This window comes from Leuresthes tenuis, unplaced genomic scaffold (genome assembly GCF_036924035.1).
Source record: "Leuresthes tenuis unplaced genomic scaffold, fLeuTen1.0.hap1 SCAF_7, whole genome shotgun sequence".
NCBI lineage: Eukaryota > Metazoa > Chordata > Actinopteri > Atheriniformes > Atherinopsidae > Leuresthes > Leuresthes tenuis.
Window position 1 is genome coordinate 21,739,414 of NW_027325361.1, and position 21,283 is coordinate 21,760,696.

The 21,283-nt window shown below is 38.6% G+C and overlaps 1 long non-coding RNA gene across 1 annotated transcript in view; it reads left to right on the top strand.

Moving 5' to 3' along the window:
• LOC140311342 (uncharacterized) overlaps window positions 1-14,944 on the top strand; it is a 125,877-nt gene extending 110,933 nt beyond the window's left edge. Inside the window, exon 5 of the long non-coding RNA XR_011916898.1 lies at window positions 14,888-14,944. This is a non-coding gene — a long non-coding RNA (uncharacterized lncRNA). The remainder of the gene's footprint in view (window positions 1-14,887) is intronic.
• Window positions 14,945-21,283: the final 6,339 nt, after the last annotated feature.

The following is a 21,283-nucleotide window of genomic DNA, read 5'->3' on the forward strand; positions in this document are numbered from 1 at the left end:
TGCTAAATGCATTTCTCTGGTCTGAATAACTGGCAACATGACAAATGTTGGCATGTGTTATTGATATTTACATATGACTTCCAGCCTAAAGTGCATGCAGTGACATTAATGGAAACGGGCAGACAATGTAGAGGTTGGTGATATTAATTTGGCCTCCACCTGCTTTTCAAAGAATTCTGCATATTCGTGTCTTTGAATAAATTCATTTCAGTCTTGTTCAAACTCTCCTGCTTTGTGTTTTTCTCTACATCATAATGTGCAGCATCTACGGGTTTATTCATCAGTCCTACACCAAACGAAAAAGAAAAATCTTCTCCGGTGTAGACAGTTACCTCAGGTGAAGTGAAAGATGATTTTTTTCAAGAGTTGATAACAACTATGCTTGTAAATGTTAGGGCAACAAACCTTCACAAGTAAGAGTCCAATAAGAGTACTTTATCACGCTGCCTGTTCAACAACCCTGAACATGTTGAACAGTGATATTTTCAAGTATCTCGTCTACTGCCGGTATATTTTTACACCCACAGAATGCTTTAAAGGCATTTTCAAAGCAAAAGCTATTAATTGCAATGTACTAAGTATAATGTGGCCCTTATGCATTATTTATCTCTGTACACATGTCCAATTTGATATATCAACGTCTATCCAAGTAAAATGAGACCCTCCTGATGATGTTTCCTAATGACTCCACAGAAAAACCACCGGAGTGAGGTCATAATGTAGTTGTAGCTGAATTTTCTTTGTGAATATTTGGTACTGAAATTGCCATTCTTCCTGGGATTAATCATAATCAACATGATGATTATCAGACTTCTTTTTCTGCCTGGTGTGATCATTCGGTTCAAATCTTGCTTCGTCAAATATTAACATGCAAACTCCCTGATGCTCCTGTTAGCCCCGGTTGTGTTTTTGTTTTGGAGTAATTAGAAAATGTTAGCATGCTAAAATAATGAACACAGAAAACATTACACAGCTTCATGCTGATATGCTTAAACAAAAGCATGATAGAATTTTATTTGTGAGCATACTGGCAGTCTTTAACTCTAGGTCCTACTGTGTCTGAACACAGCTTTGCAGAACTGCAAGCATGTCAGGCATTTAACCAAGACCATTACCTTTCTCTGACTTTAACGAAATGCTTGGCCTAGGCCAGGGCTGAATATTCATTTTCATGCTTTAGTTCTCTGATGTGGGTTTTATAATGCAGGCTAACTTATATTTAACAGATATGTACTGTGTTAATATTTTGGGTGCGTGAGTTTGAAGAAATATGAAATTGGTTTAATTCACCAATCGCAATCAGTTGTTTTATTGAGACAGTTTTAAGGAAACCTGATTGTTTGGACTTAGTTTCATTATTTTCTTTGTAGAATCATGGAGAATTGTCTACATATACATTTTTTAATTTGTAAACACACCTTATGTCTATGCATGCCTGTATCTTTAAATATTCTACAGCCATGTGTGAGAGAACGTGCCATCCATAACAGGTAAGTACGGATGATAGATGTATGCAAACCTAGGTCACTCTAGGTGGCTGTTCTTATATTATAGATGTGTTTTGGATTTTCACTACATATGTTGCATGTGTAGCTAATTTATAGATTGGTGTTGGCATATGGTGATGTGCACATTGACCCATAATTCGTGCATCCTGAAGGTTGGCCCTCAGATCGGGCTATTAAAAAAAAAACTGACCCGGACATAACTTCTGGAATTAATTAATTTCCATTCCTGCAGATTTATCTCTCTCTGCACTCTTGGTCTTTCCCGGCTTTAATTTGCTTTTCCTCCCCTCCTCCTCCTCATCTCCATTTAGAGCTCCCTCCGTGTCTTTGAGGCCAGTGGCCGACACTGGACTGCATGCTGCAGTATTGATGTGGACGGTTAGTTAGCTCTTCCTCCACATATAGTCCTTCCTGTCTAATTGGTGTCGAAGGAGAAGAGTATGAGCTGTGTGTTTGTGTGTGTACGTGTGCGTCCTAGCCTCTGCTCTCTTATCTCAAGGCTCTCATTAACCAGGCTTTGTTTTTCTTACCTTCATTAGCAATCCCATGGCAACAGCTTTTACCTCTGCACTAGGCTAAATGCTAGGCTAAATGGTAGCCAAAAGAAGTCACTTCACCCCTTTTAATTAACATTTGTCTGTTTACTTTGCTAGAGTGTTTGTAAGTGCAGTGACACAGCGTTCCCAAATAGGCCTTTGGCAGTGGCTCTACATACATAAGTGTTTGCTTTTGCTGCAGTCAAATTTATCCTTCGAATATTTTAGACCTGCTTTCACTTTCAGATCAATTGGCTTGTCTGTGTCCATGAGGAGTTCAGACTAGTCTGCTGACATCTGCACAGACTTGTTTCCTCAGGGTGTTGTACAGTGTGTGTGTGTGTAATCTCTAATATCACTTCCTGTCCAGAATACAGAGAAGAAACAGTGGAAATATGAACAAACAGGGAGCACCAAGAGTGTTACTGATCTAGGCACAGAGGTGGGGGAGGAGGAAGCAGAAAAATGGAAAATGGATGGGTATAGCACAATTGAACAAAGGGGGTGTGGAAGATTGTTTTAAGGGTCCCAGAACATGTTCTTCATTGAGATGAGATCTTCTCTGCAGAGTGTTGTGATACCAGAGTGAGATTTGTAAAGTAGATCAGCCAACACCTGTGCTTATGTGATGTTTGTACGAAGAGTATAACTACCATCCACCATTAAAGATCACAGAATAGACTATGTAGGATCTAGATGAAAATGTCTTCAGCAGGTTAGTACCAGAGAAGGGCTGCAAATCACAGCTGCTCTGTTTTTCCTATAGCAATATGCTTCCTCCTTCTTTACAACGCTCAGCATTACCTTAAGAGAGAAACAGAATTACACATTGCTTGTGAGTCCGAATGAGGTATACCATGACAATAAGCCTGTCTAAAATTGTGTTTTTGCCACATAACAGAATTTTGAACGATGTTAATAGTTACACGGTTCCTTAAGTTAGATTTAACTTAACTATACCTATACCTATACCTTAAGTTAGATTTAACTTAAGTCCTTAAGTTAGTATTTTTATTTTTCACTTGTATGTTTCATCCAGTTTAGCTTTGACGGGCTAATCAAGAGCTTTCCTTAACAGAAAACGGATGAATCCATAGTACAAATACCGCCACAGCATTGTATTTAATATTCATAGAATTTCCCACCTTATTCAACCAGGCTACCTATTCATTTGGGTGAGAAGATGTTAAATTTAGTCAGCTTGTACTTGTCATTTATTTCTATAGTATGTTTTTACTGTATGATCATGCTTGTGCATTCAGTGTGATATTCTGATTAGTATGCTTGAGCGATTAATTGAAGATTACATTTTCGACCTGATTTTCCTGTTTAGAGCAGTTAAGTTTCCCTGCACCAAAACAAGGCTCTCGTGGCATGAATGTCGAGGCTGTCTTTTGACGTAATGTTGTTGTCAGTTCCAAAGCAGCTTTAAAACAAAAGGAGATTAGTCGGTGCAAAACCTTTACCTGTCTGAATGTCAGCTTTGCTCAATGTTCAAGTACCTCAATCAAAGAGCATGAACTTTTTTAGACTCATCGTTTTGTATCATTGTTAAAAACTAAAACTGAGAGATCTGCTGCAGGAGAAAGTGGTTCTTCAGCAGACTGTTGATTAAATGATTCGAGATGTGCAGCCACGAGTGTTTATGCTTTGAGTTGGAGATGTCTTCTCTGCCAGATGAATACTATCTAGGGATTGAATGTGGCCAGACAGATGTGTGTAATTATGAAGAAGGCTGTCATACCTTTTATCCATCCCTTCTTTGTCTCTGTCCTCAGCCCACCCTCTCTCTGTCTCTTTATCACTGCTCACTCCCCTCTCTCCAAACCGCCCACTAACCTTGTCTGTCAGAAGCCCACAGCTTGTATATCCTTACAGAGGCTGAGGTGGTCTGGTTTTCCACAGCTTAGGCTATGGCTGTTTGCTGTGAAATAGCTCACTGTGTGCTAACAAGTGTTCAAAAATGCAATTAGCATAGAGATTAGCATGGCGTGTTATTCCGTCCAGCACCTCTCTTAGGAGCCCTACAGTCAAACCTGACAGTACACTCATAGTGAAAGGACATGCATTTCCATCATGCAGCCATTCCCTCAGAGGTGGATTTAAACTAAAGAGAGAAGAATGATAAAGGAGTTGTTATGAATATATGTACCAAAATAAACAGATAACACTTTTCTTTCCTTTTCCTTTTCCTTTTGTTTCCCCTTCCTTTTCCTTTGTCATGTAGTCTTTATATCTATATAAGTTTGGCCTCTTTATGCCCTATACATCCCCAAGGATCCTTACACACACATACATACAAAAGGAGCACAAAGCAGCAATATAAAAATATTACGTAGTAGCCAGTGACCCTTCTAAAAAGATATTTTCTTTGGCTGTATAAACATAACCTTAAAAAGTCACTCACACTGTTCTCAAATACGCATAGTCACACAAAGAAAAGGTCTAAATTATTTACAGAAAGAGACGTCTGGCCCATAGCATGAATAAGTAAGAGGCGACCCACTGGCCAATCACACCATTCTTATAGCTCCTCTCAGACCACGTACACGTTTAATCGGCTCATAAATATTGCATTACTTGCTTACTTGATGGCCTTAATAATTCTGTATTCATTTTGTTTTCATTAACCACCTCTTACTGAGTCTACAAATTGTGGTGTTTAGAGACATATTGGAGCTACTAACAAAAGTAAATGCAGTTGTTTCAATCATTATCGCTTTGATTAAATACCACTAACCTAAAGTATTGTACTTTCCTATCTACCTTTTATAATGACTTTAAGAGCTCATCTTTGGCTCAAACTAGTCCAGTTTGGCTGTTTTCCTATAAAGATTTCCCCATCAGTTCAGAGTTATTACACTTACATTGATTTTCTGAACATTTATCCAACTTTGCTATAAATTTTACTTGTTAATCCTCTGCAGAATGAGTGTATGTGTTTCAAAATACAGCAGAAGACTTTCACTTTTCACTTTCAAGACTTCTTCCTAAAATGTAGAATAAGAATAAAGAATAAAACAAGTTTTATTTAATATACATCATACTCTTTGTCAATGAAAGGCAAACAATCCAGCTGTGTAGAAGAGATTTTTTCACAAATCCCCAAACTACAACACATATAATGTGGAGTTTGCAGTATCTCCAATGCAACTGAACTATCTGTTCTTTACAAAAAGTCACATGAAAATGTCACAGTATGTTCCTATTGTGTTACATTTTAGTGATACAGTTACTCAGTATTTACATAATGTTTATTTAGAATACATCTGTTATCATTAGTCTGTTTTGGAACACTGTAATCCTTATCTCTAGATTAGTTGGCTAAAAGCAAACAGCACCACAACAGACAAAGACATCAGATACTGTGACTAGAAAATATATTAAAAAAAGGACACTATGAATAAAAAACATTTGACACTTTGCAATATCTTTCCACCAAGTGATTACAAAACTTTCTTAAATTGCTTCTTTTACTAAGCCTCAACATATTGATATTTTTATTGATGAAAGCTGGGTCTTTAATAAGGCTCTACATTTCCGAAATTAAATCTTAATTCTTAAGCACTGCAATACACACAGGAGACATTCTGTGGATACAGCCAGAAAACAGCGACTTTAAAGTAGGCAACAGTTCTGTAGTGAGTAGACATTTCAACTTCAGGATTCCGAGTTTCACCTGATAGACGAGTGGGCAGGAGTTCTGACAAAACATGTGGGGGAGGTTCTGGCACATGGCGTTCATTTGAAAGACGAGGGTACTGGCTGTTGTTCACATAATGCTGGCTGAGTAGTGCAAACTGTTCTCAGCCTTTGCATGACAGTCAGTCTGCTGTTTGCATAATATGAGACTAATAAATTTGATTCTACTGTTCTTTTGAGCCTCTTTAGACATATATGTATTTTACCTGTAGAAGCAACTTCTCTGTGCCCGGTTAGAGGTTTTGAAAAAATACTAGATGGATTGTGTGAAACATGGCTGTTGCTCTGGTCCCATGATTCTTCATTTTTGATTGAGGTCTGACTGAGAGCTCAGCCAAGCTAGAGGCAGCAGGGCAGATGATTTAAACTTTCTGTTTTCTCCCACTGAAGCTCTAGACAGTTCCAGTTATGTGTTGAGCTAACTGACTTTGCTGATTCTTAAATAATAGTGTGGGTTTACCTTAAGCTTCTAGAAAATGATGATGGCACCGCACCATAAAGCAGGTAACTTTCTGTGTAAAGAATAGTGGATTTTAGTTTTTTAATCCAATAAAAAGAAACAGAAAAAGCTATAACTATTGTAGATTGCTAATCAAGATAACCGAAGAGAAGGAGGGGAGGAGGAGCAGAATAAGAGGAGAATCAATAAGAGAGAAGACGTTTGTTCATCCATTCTTTCTCTCTTACTCACACTTCTTTCTCTTACATTTAATCTCACCCAGCAGGGGGGGGGGTTCTGTTCTCTTGCAGCTACCTCTGTGAGCATGTCATTTTGTTGGTAATTAAACTAACTGGTTAAATCAGTGAAGCAGATAAAGGACCCAGGCTCCTCTTTCATCCTCGGCTCCTTTTCACAACAAAGACCTTTCGAGAAACTCCAGTAAGAAATGTAATAAATCTGACTCAAGACAGCTTCTGCAGAGTCAAATCTCTGCTGTATGTGTGTGGTTAGTAAAGCAAAAGAACTGTTGTGGAGAAAGGTATAAGAAGAGGAGAGAAAGCAAAAAGAGGTGAAAGGAAAGATGGCTATGGGGGGGAGGGAGAGGTAAAGGCAGAAAAAGTGAAATAGCGTAAAACGCTGAGCACAAGGTGCTGCATGTCGTCAGGTATCAGGGGGAGTATTTGGTGGCTGGTAGCCAGTATGAGTGAGATGAGGGGAGGCGAGTCTGCAGAGCCAATAAATTACAGGCCTTCAAGCCCCACTTTACATTAATGGAATGTGCAGCTCTGCTCTCTCTAGTCGGCCACTGAGATTAAAGAGTAGGGAAATGGCTGTGGACAGGCTATCCCTGGCCAGGGCTCTGTGTCTTATGGGCCTTGAGCAATCCACAGAGTGGCTCTATGGAGCATAATCCTGCAAAACAGTATGGGCGGCACATGCCTGTCCAAACTGTGCATTTTAACCTTGATATTCAGTCCAACAAATAGTCTTTGACTTGCAACTGTAAACTGTTGGATTTGGTGTTCCACACAATAATTGTGTGAAAACCAGTCTTTAGTTGTTTATTAGAAATACAGCATTACAAAGCAGTCTCTGTGAAAATCAAACTGGATACACAATCCTACTCTGAAGATTTCTTACAGATTATGTGGGATAAGGTGTGCAAGTTTGAAAGAATGGCTGAAGCATATCCACCTAAACCCTGCTCTCTTTCAAAGCCCCTAAAGCCATTACTCCTCAATTCATCTCTCAATTGAACTGCTCTACTGCTGTGTCTCTGCCTGTCTCTTGGTGGCTTTACACTTGTTTGATGGAATCAGATGCATCAGGGAAGATTCAATTAAATTGCCATTGCCTTTCTTAACTACTTCTCATTGCTAGCATGTCTCCTGCCAGTCATTTAAAGTGATTACACACAATTATTTCAATTAGATGTCAGGAAGTAGCGCCATCATCATCAGTCCATAATCAGGTTGTGGTGTAGCAGTGGGAGACAGAAAGCGACAGCTCCTCTCATTCTCTTTCATTAAAGATGGAAGAGAGCATTGTTGAGTGTTTTGTCTTTTTTCATTTTCCATCTTTTTCTCACAATGTGGCACACTTTTAGAAATGCAGGACATGCACATTTGTACCCCCTGCATGCTGCTCTCATCTCTGATAATGACTGAAATCCATTTCTGGATCTCTTTCTGAGAGACTGAGGTGATGAGGGACTGAGTGAGACAGAAGTAGTGGTGGCACCCTATTGTCACCTGGACAGAGTCAAATTCTGTTGGACAAGAAAGACAGCCCTTTTAGCTGTACTTTCCACTAATACCCGAGTGAATTCCTGTTTTATTAATTGAAATTATACAATGTGATTCTCACTTCTCCCCTTTTTTACCTTGTTTCTTCCCCTTTGATCTTTTGTCTTTTTCTCTGTCTTCCTGCTTTTTAATCATCAATAGGCAAATTGAGTACTAAAGATTCAGAAAAAGACCGTCTATAAGTTGTTGCAGGTTGTTTAGCAGTTCATGAGATGAAATGTGTGAGATGGTTATAGTGGTCTGTGTTTCTGCGGTAGCTCCAGTGTGCTCCCCTTGGAGAGCAGAATATGCTACAGGAGTTCCCATTAGAAACAGCTAGCACAGGAGCTCCATGGACTCCTTGTTGTGATAACAAAGGCATTGCAGACACTCACAGCATAACCAACAATCAACACCACGAAAACACATAAACATGTGTCTGCACACTTGTACATGCACATACAAGTTGAGAAACACACATACCGTAAATTCCGGACTATAGCACACACCTGAATATAAGCCGCTCCCTCTCATTTTAAAGAGAAAATCCATTTTGTGCTTGTATAAGCCGCGGGTGTCCACATTCAGATATTTACACAGAAAGATGTTACATGTGAGGATTTTTAAACTTTTAATTTAATGCGTATGGTAACATAAACAAATACATGCTGCAAATGCTTTTCTTCTGAACAGTGCCTGTAGCATCAATAGTTTTAACTTAAACACCAATCAGTAACACACAAATAGTGGCGTAAATGTTTTTTTCCCGAACAGTGCCTGCAACACCGATGGTTTTAGCTTAAATACCAATCGGTAATGTACAAATACGTGGCGTAAATGCTTTTTTTTTTAACAGTGCCTGTAACATTGATGGTTTTAACGTAAATACCAATCGTAATGGACAAATACGTGGCGTAAATGCTTTTTTTCCAAACGGTGCCTGCAACACCGATGGTTTCAACTTTAATACCTGTCAGTAACGCACAAATACGTGGCATAAATGCTTTTTTTTCGAACAGTGCCTGTAACATCGATGGTTTTAACTTAAACACCTATCGGTCACGCACAAATACGGCGAAAATGCTTTTTTTTCAAATAGTGCCTGTAACACGGCTGGTAAGAAGAAAAAAAAGACAGTAGCCTACCAGGAAAAGTCATTGATCACCTTCTTCATCTTCCTCCTGCGCACTAAAACCATCAAAGTCATCTTCTACAGTTTATGAACAGCCTCAGAACTTCGTCACCCACTGCATCAAATGCATTTCTTGTTCAGGGTGAGTACAAATGACCGATTTACAATAATTTAGTAGTCTAAGTGTGTTTGATTTATCGCACAATTTAATTGGACCACTGTGAACTATTCGTTAATTTTATTGGTCTAATGTTACGAGGCAAAATGTTTTTGGCGGCATAAAAAAAAAGAAAAAAAACATACATTAGCCGCACCATTTTATAAGCTGCGGTGCTCAAAGCCTGGGAAAAAAGTAGCGGCTTATCGTCTGGAATTTACAGTACTTTTTTTTTTTTTTACAACACTGTTCTCTATTCCCATCTTCCTCTTATTATTTCTCTTCAAATACAGAAAACACTCAGACATGAAGGTGCAGCTACTCGGCTGTAAGGCAGCCCAGCCCTCTGCAGCACATGCTTGGTTGCCTAGCCAAGGCCACGCTGACTGCATGCCTTACGGCTGCATCAGTATGCTACAGGCACGGTCCTGTGTCTACACCACTCTCTTCTGCCTCCCTTGGACCATCTTTCCTTTATGCCTCCCCACTCAGTCCACTGTCTTGCGTTCATCGCTCTATCCATGCTCACTTCATTCTGGTACTTCCTACATTACTGATTGCTCCTTTATTGTGATAAAACAGAACTACTTTTTGGCTGTTTGTTTCAATAAAGTGTATTTTTCTCCTCATGATTGTCGACCTCCTTAATTCAGATTTAAAGCATGCCCATTTCCTCATACTCCCTGACTACTCCACTGATCTCATCTCTCTGGTGTCCCATCTTCACTGTGTTCTTGCCTCACTGCTGGCTGAGTTCTGAGTTTTCAGGTCCAAGTGGAAAGCAGCATGCTAGGCTAATTATACTATTAGAATCCAGCCATACTGGCTAATGTTGTTTTTCTGCTTCCTCTCAGTTTGCATTGTAAGCAGGGGACAAGGCCATTAATTGCCCTGCTGATGGCTGTCATCATCGAGACCCCTCTACGTCCAACACAGTGGGCACTGTGTATGTGTATGTGTGTGGGTCTCAGCAGGCGTCTGATGTGAGGGTGCTCAAGTGTGGAGGACTCATCATGGGTTATTAGGAGCATGCAGGGGGACCATCAAGCATGAGAGATAGAAGCAGCAGAGAGATGAAGAAAGAGTGAAAGATGGTTAGAATGAGAGAATCATTCCTAAAGCAAACAATTGCTTGTCCTGAAGTCTGGCTAAATAGTCATTTTCTTCCTCTACTCCCTTCTGCTCCTCAAGATACTATTAGGCTTTTGAATAAACTTTACATGTCATTACTCATATCTAAAGTAGCTACTAAACAAAAGGATCAAGCCTTGTTTGAGTGTCTTGAAGACATTTCACCACTCGTCCGACATCTGGTACTATGGAGGTACAGATACAATAACCTGGACAATTTAGTATATTCACGGATGTGTTTCTTTGAACTCTATAGTGGTGTTTGAAATTTGTGAAAGCCACTGAATTTTCCATCTGCTTTATCTTTACATGAATTTAACATTAAACATAAATTGATTTGGATTAAAGTCCTAATTTTTTATTTAAAAAAAGCACATTTAAACAAAGAAAACAAAAATTTATTAATTGGTTGTCTAAGATAAGCCAAGCACTGGTCATTGTGCATTATTTTCATCAGGAGGTGAGACAAAAAAAACAAAACTTTTTTGTAAAGATGAGAAGTGGTATGTTTGGTAAAAGGAAAACACTGACCTCCAGAAGAAGTGCCTTTTCCCATCTGTAAAACATGGTGGTGGAAGTATCATGCAGTGCGGTTACATGTGGGCCATCAGATCGGATCAATGGCTAAAATTACAATAAGATTGAGTTATTCAGTTCATGTAGACCGTTTAATCTGACAAGAAATAGAATCAGATCGGGTTATTAATCGGGTCCAAATGCCCACTGAACGTGCATGTAGACTACAGTGGATCGGATCGAGTGTTCTGCGCATGCTCAAGATTTTTTCCCACGATCGTCACCCGGAAGTCGAAGGAGACGATATTACTGTTGTTGTCGCTGCTGTAAGAAAGAAACAAACAACGCGATGGAGAATGTGCTGTTGTGCATGGCGTTTGTGCCATAACCACCTCATCACAAATGTAGAGGGACGTAGCTTCATCTTGCTCTTCGTTCGCCATCTTTCTCGAATGCCTTAGTTTTGTTGTTGTTGGTGGTGAAGACGTCAACAGGAAGTGGCTCTATTAGCGATATTTGAAATGGGTACAGCGTTACCTATCGTACTGCGGTATTGCATGCTTTGTGCCAGTGATTATTCGATTCATTCACCGTACTATAGCTATAATCGAGTTAATCTCATCATGTAAACGCACTGACTGTCTTTGCTATGTCAGGGCAAAGACAGCTTTTTTTTTTTTCTGATGGCAAAAATAATTCTGATTTAATCCGCATGTTAAGGGGGTCTATTTGAACAGATACTGTATATAAAATCATTACTGTGCTTTCATTAGAGTGGAATTGCAAACAGCCATTTATACTGACAACATGGGTCCACTCAGGGAAGGAGGGGAAGGGAGTATTCACTTAGTTGCAATATGAAATTTTGCTGCAAGATGTTATTAAATACGCTGCTTCTTTAAAAAAATGAATAAATAAATGAAGTGACTGTTTCGGCATAACTTTGTTTGTGAATTGTTTTGTCATTTTACTCATTTCTTGTTTCAGTTGTCTTCTTTATATCTAATTCTATGAGCGATATTTTAGTTCATGTCCATGCAGAAATATAGAAAATGTTAAAGGCTTCACAGATTCTCAAGCATTACTGTACTTTAAAAGAGGAGCTAAATATTGTAAACATAGGATTTGAGACATCTTAAGTTTTTGTCCTCTGTAGGAATCCTACACTTCATGTAATGTTGTATCATTTGTCAGCCCTTCTTTGCTCACATCCATCAAACTCGGCACCCACAGTATGTGTTCCCAGCTTTCTGTTATAAATGGGCTGCCTCCAGGTTCGAACTATGTTGACACCACTATGGCATCACCATAGTCATATTTTCAAGCATTTGGAAGCTTGTTTCCTGACATGATGCTGCTGTTTTCACCGAATTAGTTGTAACACCCAAGGCTCATAAAGGGAAGAAAGCATTGCTGAATGCATTTGCTGTAGATAACGTTCTGGATGAACTAGTAGTATCATGTAACATTTAGTGACAAAACTCAAATGGGCAGATCGTAACTCACACACTCTCATACACACATCGCCCTCTCTCATTGGCCACTTTTAATTTCCTGCGATGCATCCTCACATCACGTTAAGCCAGATAAGGATGAAGGATAAGAATCTAGACAGCCATGTATGCCATGATTAATTTATTTCATATTCTGCTTGCCTAGAATGAATGTATCATTAATATTTTATATTCCTGTGCTTTTTCACATGATTGCAACATGATTATGACACATTGTGGGTGTGCATGTTTGGGAGGTGAAAGAGAGACAGTGTCCTGGATAGAGTGTGAAATCATGCCTTTTGTAAATTGCATCGTGTCTACCAGTAATGCAAATGTGACGTTTAGGGAATTTGAATCGAAATCAAAACAGAAATGGGTTGCTAAAAGGAATAAACAAATGATGGCTGGAGTAGGGGACTGCTAGGAGTAGTGAGACAGTTTCAGCATTACCATATGCAGTTCGGTGTAGGGGGTAAAATGAGTCCTGACACAGTTTGTTGTTGTGCATTTGAGCTGCGCAAGAATAAATAGAATGAGCCTCCATCTTTATTTTCATGCTGTATGAAGCGAGAATTAATTTTTTTCCCTCATTTTCCAAGCATAAAACCAACTATACAGTGTTTTATTTATTTATTTATTTTTTTTACTTTCATGCTAAAAACAGACTGGATGAAATAAACAATAGAACACCTACACAAAATGGATACAAATTTCATATAATATACTAATAGGTAATTAAGTATACCAGTCATAATAAGATAATTTCATCGTTCAGAACTTTAAGGAGCCTATTGGGAGTCCATGGTGTATTAATTGAGTGTGTGACTTAATCAGCAATGAAATAGGAGATACTAGAAAAGTTTCAATGTGTGACGGTACACTCAGCTCACGAGACGAGGCATGATATTGGGTTTCACGAGATCGAGACGAGATTTTAAGAAAACTACAATGACAAAATATATGACTGGACCAACAGACTTTTATTTAACCGAGTTGCACATGCATTTTGAAATGTTTTATTATAACTCTTTACATGCATGATGTAAGCATGAGCTTTTAATAAACTTCTTCTTCCACAAATTGAAACTAAAACTAAAATTTATAAAAGTTAAAATAAAATATTTCTTTATATTAGCCGCATTGTATGGCATTATTTTCATACAATGCATTTTTGCGTTTTGTCCATGTCTTATCAGTCACTCTACTGCCATTTACAATTTACCCAAAATGCTGCCAAACAAACGATTTGAAAGTGTCGGGGGCATCTTCAATGGTAATACCGGTATTTTCATTCTGGCTGCTTGCTGCTTATCCTCCTGCCCCTCCTCTTCTTTTTTTCTTCTCCTTCTTTGGGTTCTGGCAGGCTAGACATAGCAAAGGCGCATTACTGACCCCACAGGTCACAAATAGAAGTTTGGATAGTTCACAAATGTCACGAGACAGATTTTTAACGCGACGAGAATAATCGTTGAGTTTAATCTCGTGAGAACTCATGGCACGAGATCTCGTCACGCCCTTAATGATAACCTTTTAAGAACAAGCCCAACACATGTGTATCTGCTTCCTTTGAAAACTCATGACATAAGTCATGACATAATTTTCATGTTAATACTTCTGCATATTTCTGCAGAGATGGGTTTATGGTTTCGGAGTCAACATGTTGCACGTTCACTTCACTTTAGAGCCTAGTACTACTTTCCTGCCCTTACATGCATGTCATATTGTTGCAGTTGTAGTATTTTGAGGGTACATTATACAATATGCAATAAGAGCTGTTGGGCTGGTGCTGAAGCTAATTAGAGGGCAGGTCAGTCACCCCCACCTTCTCACCCATTTCCACCTCTCTCATCATATGCTTCCCCTCTCTTCTGTCATTCAGTCCCACGACTGCTAATGAGCCTATTCTGATCCACATCATGTCTGCAGCTGTACCTTTTTCCTGGTACAGCGTAGCAAGACTTTTTTTTTCTTCTTTCACTAGAAAGTGAGAGGAGGCTATTCATTCCCACCATGTCTCCAATTAGATGTCCCTCTATTCATCCTTCTGTCATTTCTCCCTCCTCTCTCTGTCCTCTTGTTTCTCTCATCTGCTGGTGTTGGAAGCGGGTTGTAAAACAGCCTGCCTGATCCAAATGGAGACGAGCCCTGCGGTCACCATAGTTTTGTTACTGAGGCAGAGTCACATTATTCTTTTTAGTCTGCTTGTGTGTACGCTTATGTGTGTGTGTATATGTGTGTGTTTTTAGGCTGTGCTTGACATTAGCCTTGCAGTCACAGGTAATGATCTCATCTCCCCGCTGGTGACTGGAGGCACACCGTGAGAATTACACACACACTGTGAAAAGGAAAGATGGGGAGCAGAGATTGGTATTGTAATGGTACTCTAATGGGCGACCTGACAAGTGCTTTTTCTTAATGTTATACCCCCCCACCCCCTCTCCCCTCTCCCTCCCTCCCTGTTTCTCCCCCGTTCCACTCTTCAGGTGCATTTTCGTTTTTTGAGGAGCAGTGATATGGACACCAGGTGTTTTTACACCCAGGTATGCATTCAGTTCTGATCACATCGTCTAATGTTTCTTATGCTTGCATGAAACAGACGCATTGAGACATGCTGCCCCGTCATCAGAATCCACTTTTTGTTCAATTATTCTACTTTTTATTGAGAAATTGTTATTAAGCCCAGATGCCCAAGTTAAACATAATTTACGTATCTCAACACCAAAAAAAAAAAAAAAACTACCTAATTCGATTTGGTTTAAATATGACATCCACTTGACTAGGGTTGGGAAAAACTCATACCCTGCTATGGCCTGTCCATACCCTGCACAGGCCTCAGATTAAGTCACAAGGAGGGAGGAACACTCTTTTGCCAGTAAGACAGTACAAAATTACAAAAGCAATGAATTTTCAAATCTGAATTTCAATTTATTCAAATGTTTTGACCACTGAATTGGGACCACTTATTTTTTGGATAAGAGATTTGTAATGATCATATTGTAAATGTCATTCTAAAACTTTACACAATATTATATTCACTAGAAGTGTACTATGCTAGCCCTCTCAATGAGTTGTTCCATTGTTTGTTTGGCATGCTGTGCTGCATTCAATCTACGTCAAAAATGGGAACTCAAAATCACTTGATATCTGTCCACCACATTCGACATACAAACTGTGATGAATAACATTCATACTTTCTGGTCTTAATGTTAATTTAATGGAAGACAGAAATCAGCCAAAATGTTCCAAAATAACTAATATTTTATTAGCTCAAGAATAACAAAGGTGCCTTTTTGGCAAACAAATGACTTTACTTATCCATGTGTTTTGTTGAGAGAAATTACCACAGCAGCACAGTGATCACATATTTAGCATAAAATTCAGATTTTGTGTGTGGATTATATTTCAATTAAAAAAATTTGAATAAAATCACATTTTCCTATTGAGTAATCAGATTCTTCACTGTGATATTTAACCACATTATAAAAAAAAATAATAGGCTGCAGCACAACAACATATCAGTTCATTCTGAGCCGTACAATCTGTCGAACTGATACTGCTCCAAACATGGTTCCAATTCAACAAAATCCTCTTGCTACTGTATTAGATTGAACCTCTGTTTAGCTTTAAATCCACTTGCTCTCAAATCTGATGTTTTTTAGCTTTCTCTCACCCCCTCACACACACACACACACACACAATGTTGGCCTTATATTCCTGGGTTTCTGTTTTTCTATTTATACCCACTGAGATGTGCAGTGAGCCCCAGGCACTCTTCTCTCACCAACACAAGCGCATGTAGATACACACTGGCACAGAACCACACAAACACATGCACACACATGCTTTGAGTTATGGTTGAGGTGGAGGTTAGAGGGTTTCATCAACTGTGTGTCTGACCGTGTGTTCTTATTTAATGCAGTTAGCGGCTGTGTGAAACCACAGAAAGCACACAGAGCACTGGGGTTCCTGCTGTGCCCTTGCTTGCAGCTGTGTGCTTCACAGCGTCAAAGGGAAAAGGGTTTCTGAAAACCAATAACATTTGCTTTTCTCTGATTTTGCAAACATGTCTTGGTTTGTAAACATAAAAATGTTCTGAACAGGAGAGACAAGAACATTTTTGAAGAAGTCATCAGGCATCCTGAAGCAACACTGCAACAGTAACTGGAAGGATTTTATTAGGCTGTACTTTGTACTTAACAGTTGTGAATGGTGTTACTATTTTTTTTCAAATGTAAAAGTCGAAGAAGATTCAATGGATCCATAAAGTCATACAACTTTTTTTTCCTGAATCATTGCCAAAGACATAACAACACAGATTGAGGCGAGTACAAATACTATAAATCTGTTTTGAAGTGGATGTTTAAGCTTTAATTAACTCTGGTAATCAAAAAGCAATTAGCAGTAAGCCATTAACCTGCCTGTTCTTTGTGACCTCAACTAAAAGGTGAGTTTATCACATTAAATACATGTGTGCACCGTACACCAGCACAAAGTCAGACTTAAAAGCTGGCACGCACACACATAGACACACATGCAGAGTGAGAGCGAGAAACCTGTAGTACTACTGTGTAACTGAACCTGTTAAAAATAGATGAAGACAACATTCATGAGAAGTAGCTCATTCTGCATTATTTACAATAATGAGAATATACTAAGACTGCCAACTTGACTTGCTTCACCTCCTCGCCCCTCTTTCAGCGTTTTCCTCCACCCAGCACATACACACATACGCGCACTTTAATGCCTTTACCGTGCTCCTTGGTATACTGACAATATTAAATTGGTATAACTCCGTTATTGTGTGAAGCTGTGAAATAAATGTTTTTAGATGTGCTGATTCCTTTCTTTTGTCCATATTCTGTAGCATGTTTTTGTCTCTGAGAGGAAAAGGGCAGTTAGTATCAATTCTTTCAAAGGATGTGGTCCTGTAGAAATGATAGGTTGTTGTATCTTACCCAGTAATTGTGAATGATTCTAGTATTGTAGTAGAATGAATGTCTTGTACAATGAGATAATTCAGTTCCTCGCTTTACTTTTCTTAAGAGCCTCTCAATTAATATCCTGTGATGTGTCTTAAATGATATTGAAAAGTTTTAGGAGAGAGCACCAATGATATAGATTTCTTTAAGATGCCGATTGGTTCCAGATTGATGAGAGAAGAATGCTCAGCGCTATATCAGACTAACACTGCTGTGTGCCCAGAAAACACTGCCGTGGAGAACACAGAGGCAATTGATTCAGTTGAGAAAGCTGTCGTATTTCATCTAACGTTCTCAAGTGTGCAACCACAGACTTTTCACAGTCTATATGTGCAGCCCTCTGAGAGTTTATGTGGTCATGATAAGTTTTCCTCAGTGGCTGTTTCCCACCACAGTCCTCATTTACTTCACATGTTCTTAACTATTTCTATGAATTTTCATCATTTTCTATGTGGAAATCAATTCTTGGTTTAATCAAGATGCTCCATAGATCAACATTAGCTTAGATTTACCATACATATAATGTGCAGAAACACTGGCAGGTTATTTTTTATATTGTAAAGCCAATCAGAAAGAGAGGAATAAATAGTTTTGAATAAGAGACATGTTTGTCTTGTGCTTTTACATGTGTGGATTTTGTGCATATTTGATAGTTTGAAAACGAGCAGAAAAAGATACATGAAGATCAGAACCTACAGTATAAATAACACAATATGTTCAACGGTAATTTCCATTCTATTTGGTGTATAATGCCGTTTTATTTCATATTAGATAGCGTCTAACAGTAACTATGATAACGGCAAATAAATAAAGTTAAAGAAAGCCGAGCAAGAAGATTTCCTCAAGCAAGAAAAAAAAGCTTTTAAATGCTGGTAATGTTGTCACCAGAGCCTCCTGTCACTTCTAGTAAAACCCTGTTTATCTTTTCCTGCTAATAACCTTCTGTAATGACTTCCTCAGACCCAAAATACATTCCTATTATACACGTGTACATTCACAGTGCTTTACCAAAGAATTAATGCTTTTCTATGTTTTTGCTTTTCTTTTTTATTTAAAAGTAATGATAGTAATAAGCTGTCTCTATTGTTCTATTTCATTAGTACATTCATAACACACCAGAGCCTATTACAAGCACAACTGGTACCAAGTGGCTGTAAAGCATTTTGTATGGCCTAGGTGAAACTTCTGAATTGGGATCAATATAGCATCACATTAGTTTCACAGAAGTAATCTACTCCTAAGAGGTTCAGGTTGCCTGGATTGAACGTTCAATGAGAACACATTTGTAGTTCTCAACCAGAGGTGGGACTCTTCTCTGCTCTATGAAGAAGCTGAGTGTGTGTGCTGTTCCATGTTGGCATATGCAAACATATTCATGCAAATGCGTAAATGAAACATGATTGAATATGATGGATTCTCAGAAATCCTGAAAGTTACTCGTAAACAAGTGTGACATTTCAGCAGAGCACATCTTTGTATCTAACCCCCAGCGGGGTAAAGCACATACGTGCTATGAACACACACACACACCAACTCCATCTCCTCCTTATTCTGTTCAAATTCACACAAGTCAACCTGTCAGTTGTGATTTTTTTTTCCTGTCCCCCTTTCTGTTTGTCTCTCTTTCTAAAGCATTTCATATGAGATTTCAGCTGCAATAGTTTGCCATAATGTCAAAATCCCCTTTGCAGGTGTGTGAATACACAGTTTTATTTTATTTTATTTTTCTTGTTTTTAGATTACCTACTTTTTCCATTTCCAAGAACATCTCTCCTTGTGTTTCTTCATCTTCACATGCTCTTTACTCTCTTCACATCTGTCATGCTCTTGATATCCTGCTATATCTGAGTAATTGAGGAGTGGCATGCTTTGATAGCAGTGGCTGTGCTGTGATATTTTGTCTTTGGATGGAGGTCCAGCACGGCAGCTCATCTGCATCTCTCTTTTTCCCTCGTCCTTTCTTTATTTCTAAATCACACTCTCACATAATCACAAACATTACATCCTGATGTTGCAGGTAAACTAGCAGTACAAGAGATATAAGACAAGAAAGGTAATCAAAAATGCGTGCTTAGGTCAAAGATAATCTAATTTTAGTCGACGTATCTCACAAATTCACCTCCAGACATATTGACGGCTTTTCTGAGGAGACCATGTCATTCACAACCTCAACTGATTGTAGTTATTAAATACAATGCCTTGTGACTGCAGCGGGCTGTATTTGAATATAACAAGGAGGGGTGAGAAATGAAGCACACAGCTACAATTAGAGCTTTAATAAAGTGTAACAACTAATGTCCCATATTGTGTGCCATGGGTGTTTTTTCATGGGTGGGATTGTACTACAGTTTAAATGGTGATTTGTCCAATGATGACATCACCAAACCAAAAATGATTCAGCACTGATTTCTGTTCATTTCACCTTAAATCAAAACAAAACCCAGATAGAAGGTATTTTATGGATGACAGTTACATGTCATTGTCCTGCAGGCCACTCTTTCTTCCTCTCTCCCTGCTTGCCTTCTGCCTCGAACAGGCTCCTGCCATTTAACTGTAAAGCTGTGGCTCTTTCATTTTGTAAACAGTGTTACTGTTATTGTTGTTTCATGGGACATCACAGTTAACCCAAAATATCCCATTCATGCTTGAAAATCGAATTACTGTGTCAATAAATTGGCCAGTGTCACCATCGTATAAAGTTGTAGTGTTCCATTATATCCATTATAATCGACTTTTTGTAGCGCAAAAGAGATTTGTCAGTCTAATCTGGCAGAGTGCTGCTGTGTATCACGGGCCACTATTGAGCAAGAGACCTTCAATCCCAAGAGTCTTACATCCTAGTTGAATAAATGTTCAACAATGATATTAAAAAAACAAAATCACATAGAGTATTTTAAACTTTCAGCTGTCAGTAAATGGTTTACTGGTACAAGTCAGTGATCTGCTTTTCAGAGAGTACAGTGCAAAGAAAAGGAGTGAAAGAAAAGGAAAATGTCTGCAATAAATGTGTGTCGCAATGGGTCTCACTTGATGTAAACGGAGAGTTGGCTTGTAATCTTTTATTTAAAATGTAGTCGGAGAGTTTCGTATGAGTGGTTATTTTGCAAATTGCTCATTCTTTTGCATTTCCCTGAACACATTCATTTTGCAGCAAAAGAATGTGCAATTAAGCCTGTTGTAAATTATAGATATGAACGTACAGCAACAGTCCATTCTCTCAATAAAACGTTCATCTGCATCTGCAGCAACTATTCTGTAAACTATATATTCCGTGTATGTATGATAGTGCCCACATTACATCATAGTACATATAAAGAGTGCCTGTATTACCAACAGAAAATGGGTCGGGGGTGTAATCATTGCTGATTTTATTTATTTTATTTTTTTATAAAACTACAACATTTCCTACGATGGATCAACATAGATATTAGATATTCAGTTGTGAGATGGGGTTGGATTTTATAAAAAAGAATAATGCCCATTCAAGATCAGAGCCAAAGCAAATGAGAAAAAACTTTTCTTAATAACACCTTCTTCCTTCAGGTTTGGCTACCACAGATAGATTAATATATGGGATGGAGAAGAATTGGGGAAATAGTTTCTCTATAGTGTGTTATGGTGGGAATGAGATTAATATTATGACTCGTGACAATTCTGACCTGTGTGTGTGTAACCAGTAAATTGTACGTCTGGCACTGAAGCTGCTCCCCCAGCAGATCACGGCACAGTAGTTAGCACTCACATGGAAGATCTCCAGCATCTTATTGCACTAAATGACAGAGCTTAATTTCCTCAGGAGATAGTCATCTCATCTACACTCTTGTACATAACATCAAAGTTGGTCTCCTTTCCCTGTCTGTTATTTGAGTGGACTCCCAATTACTTGTCATGTTCAACAGT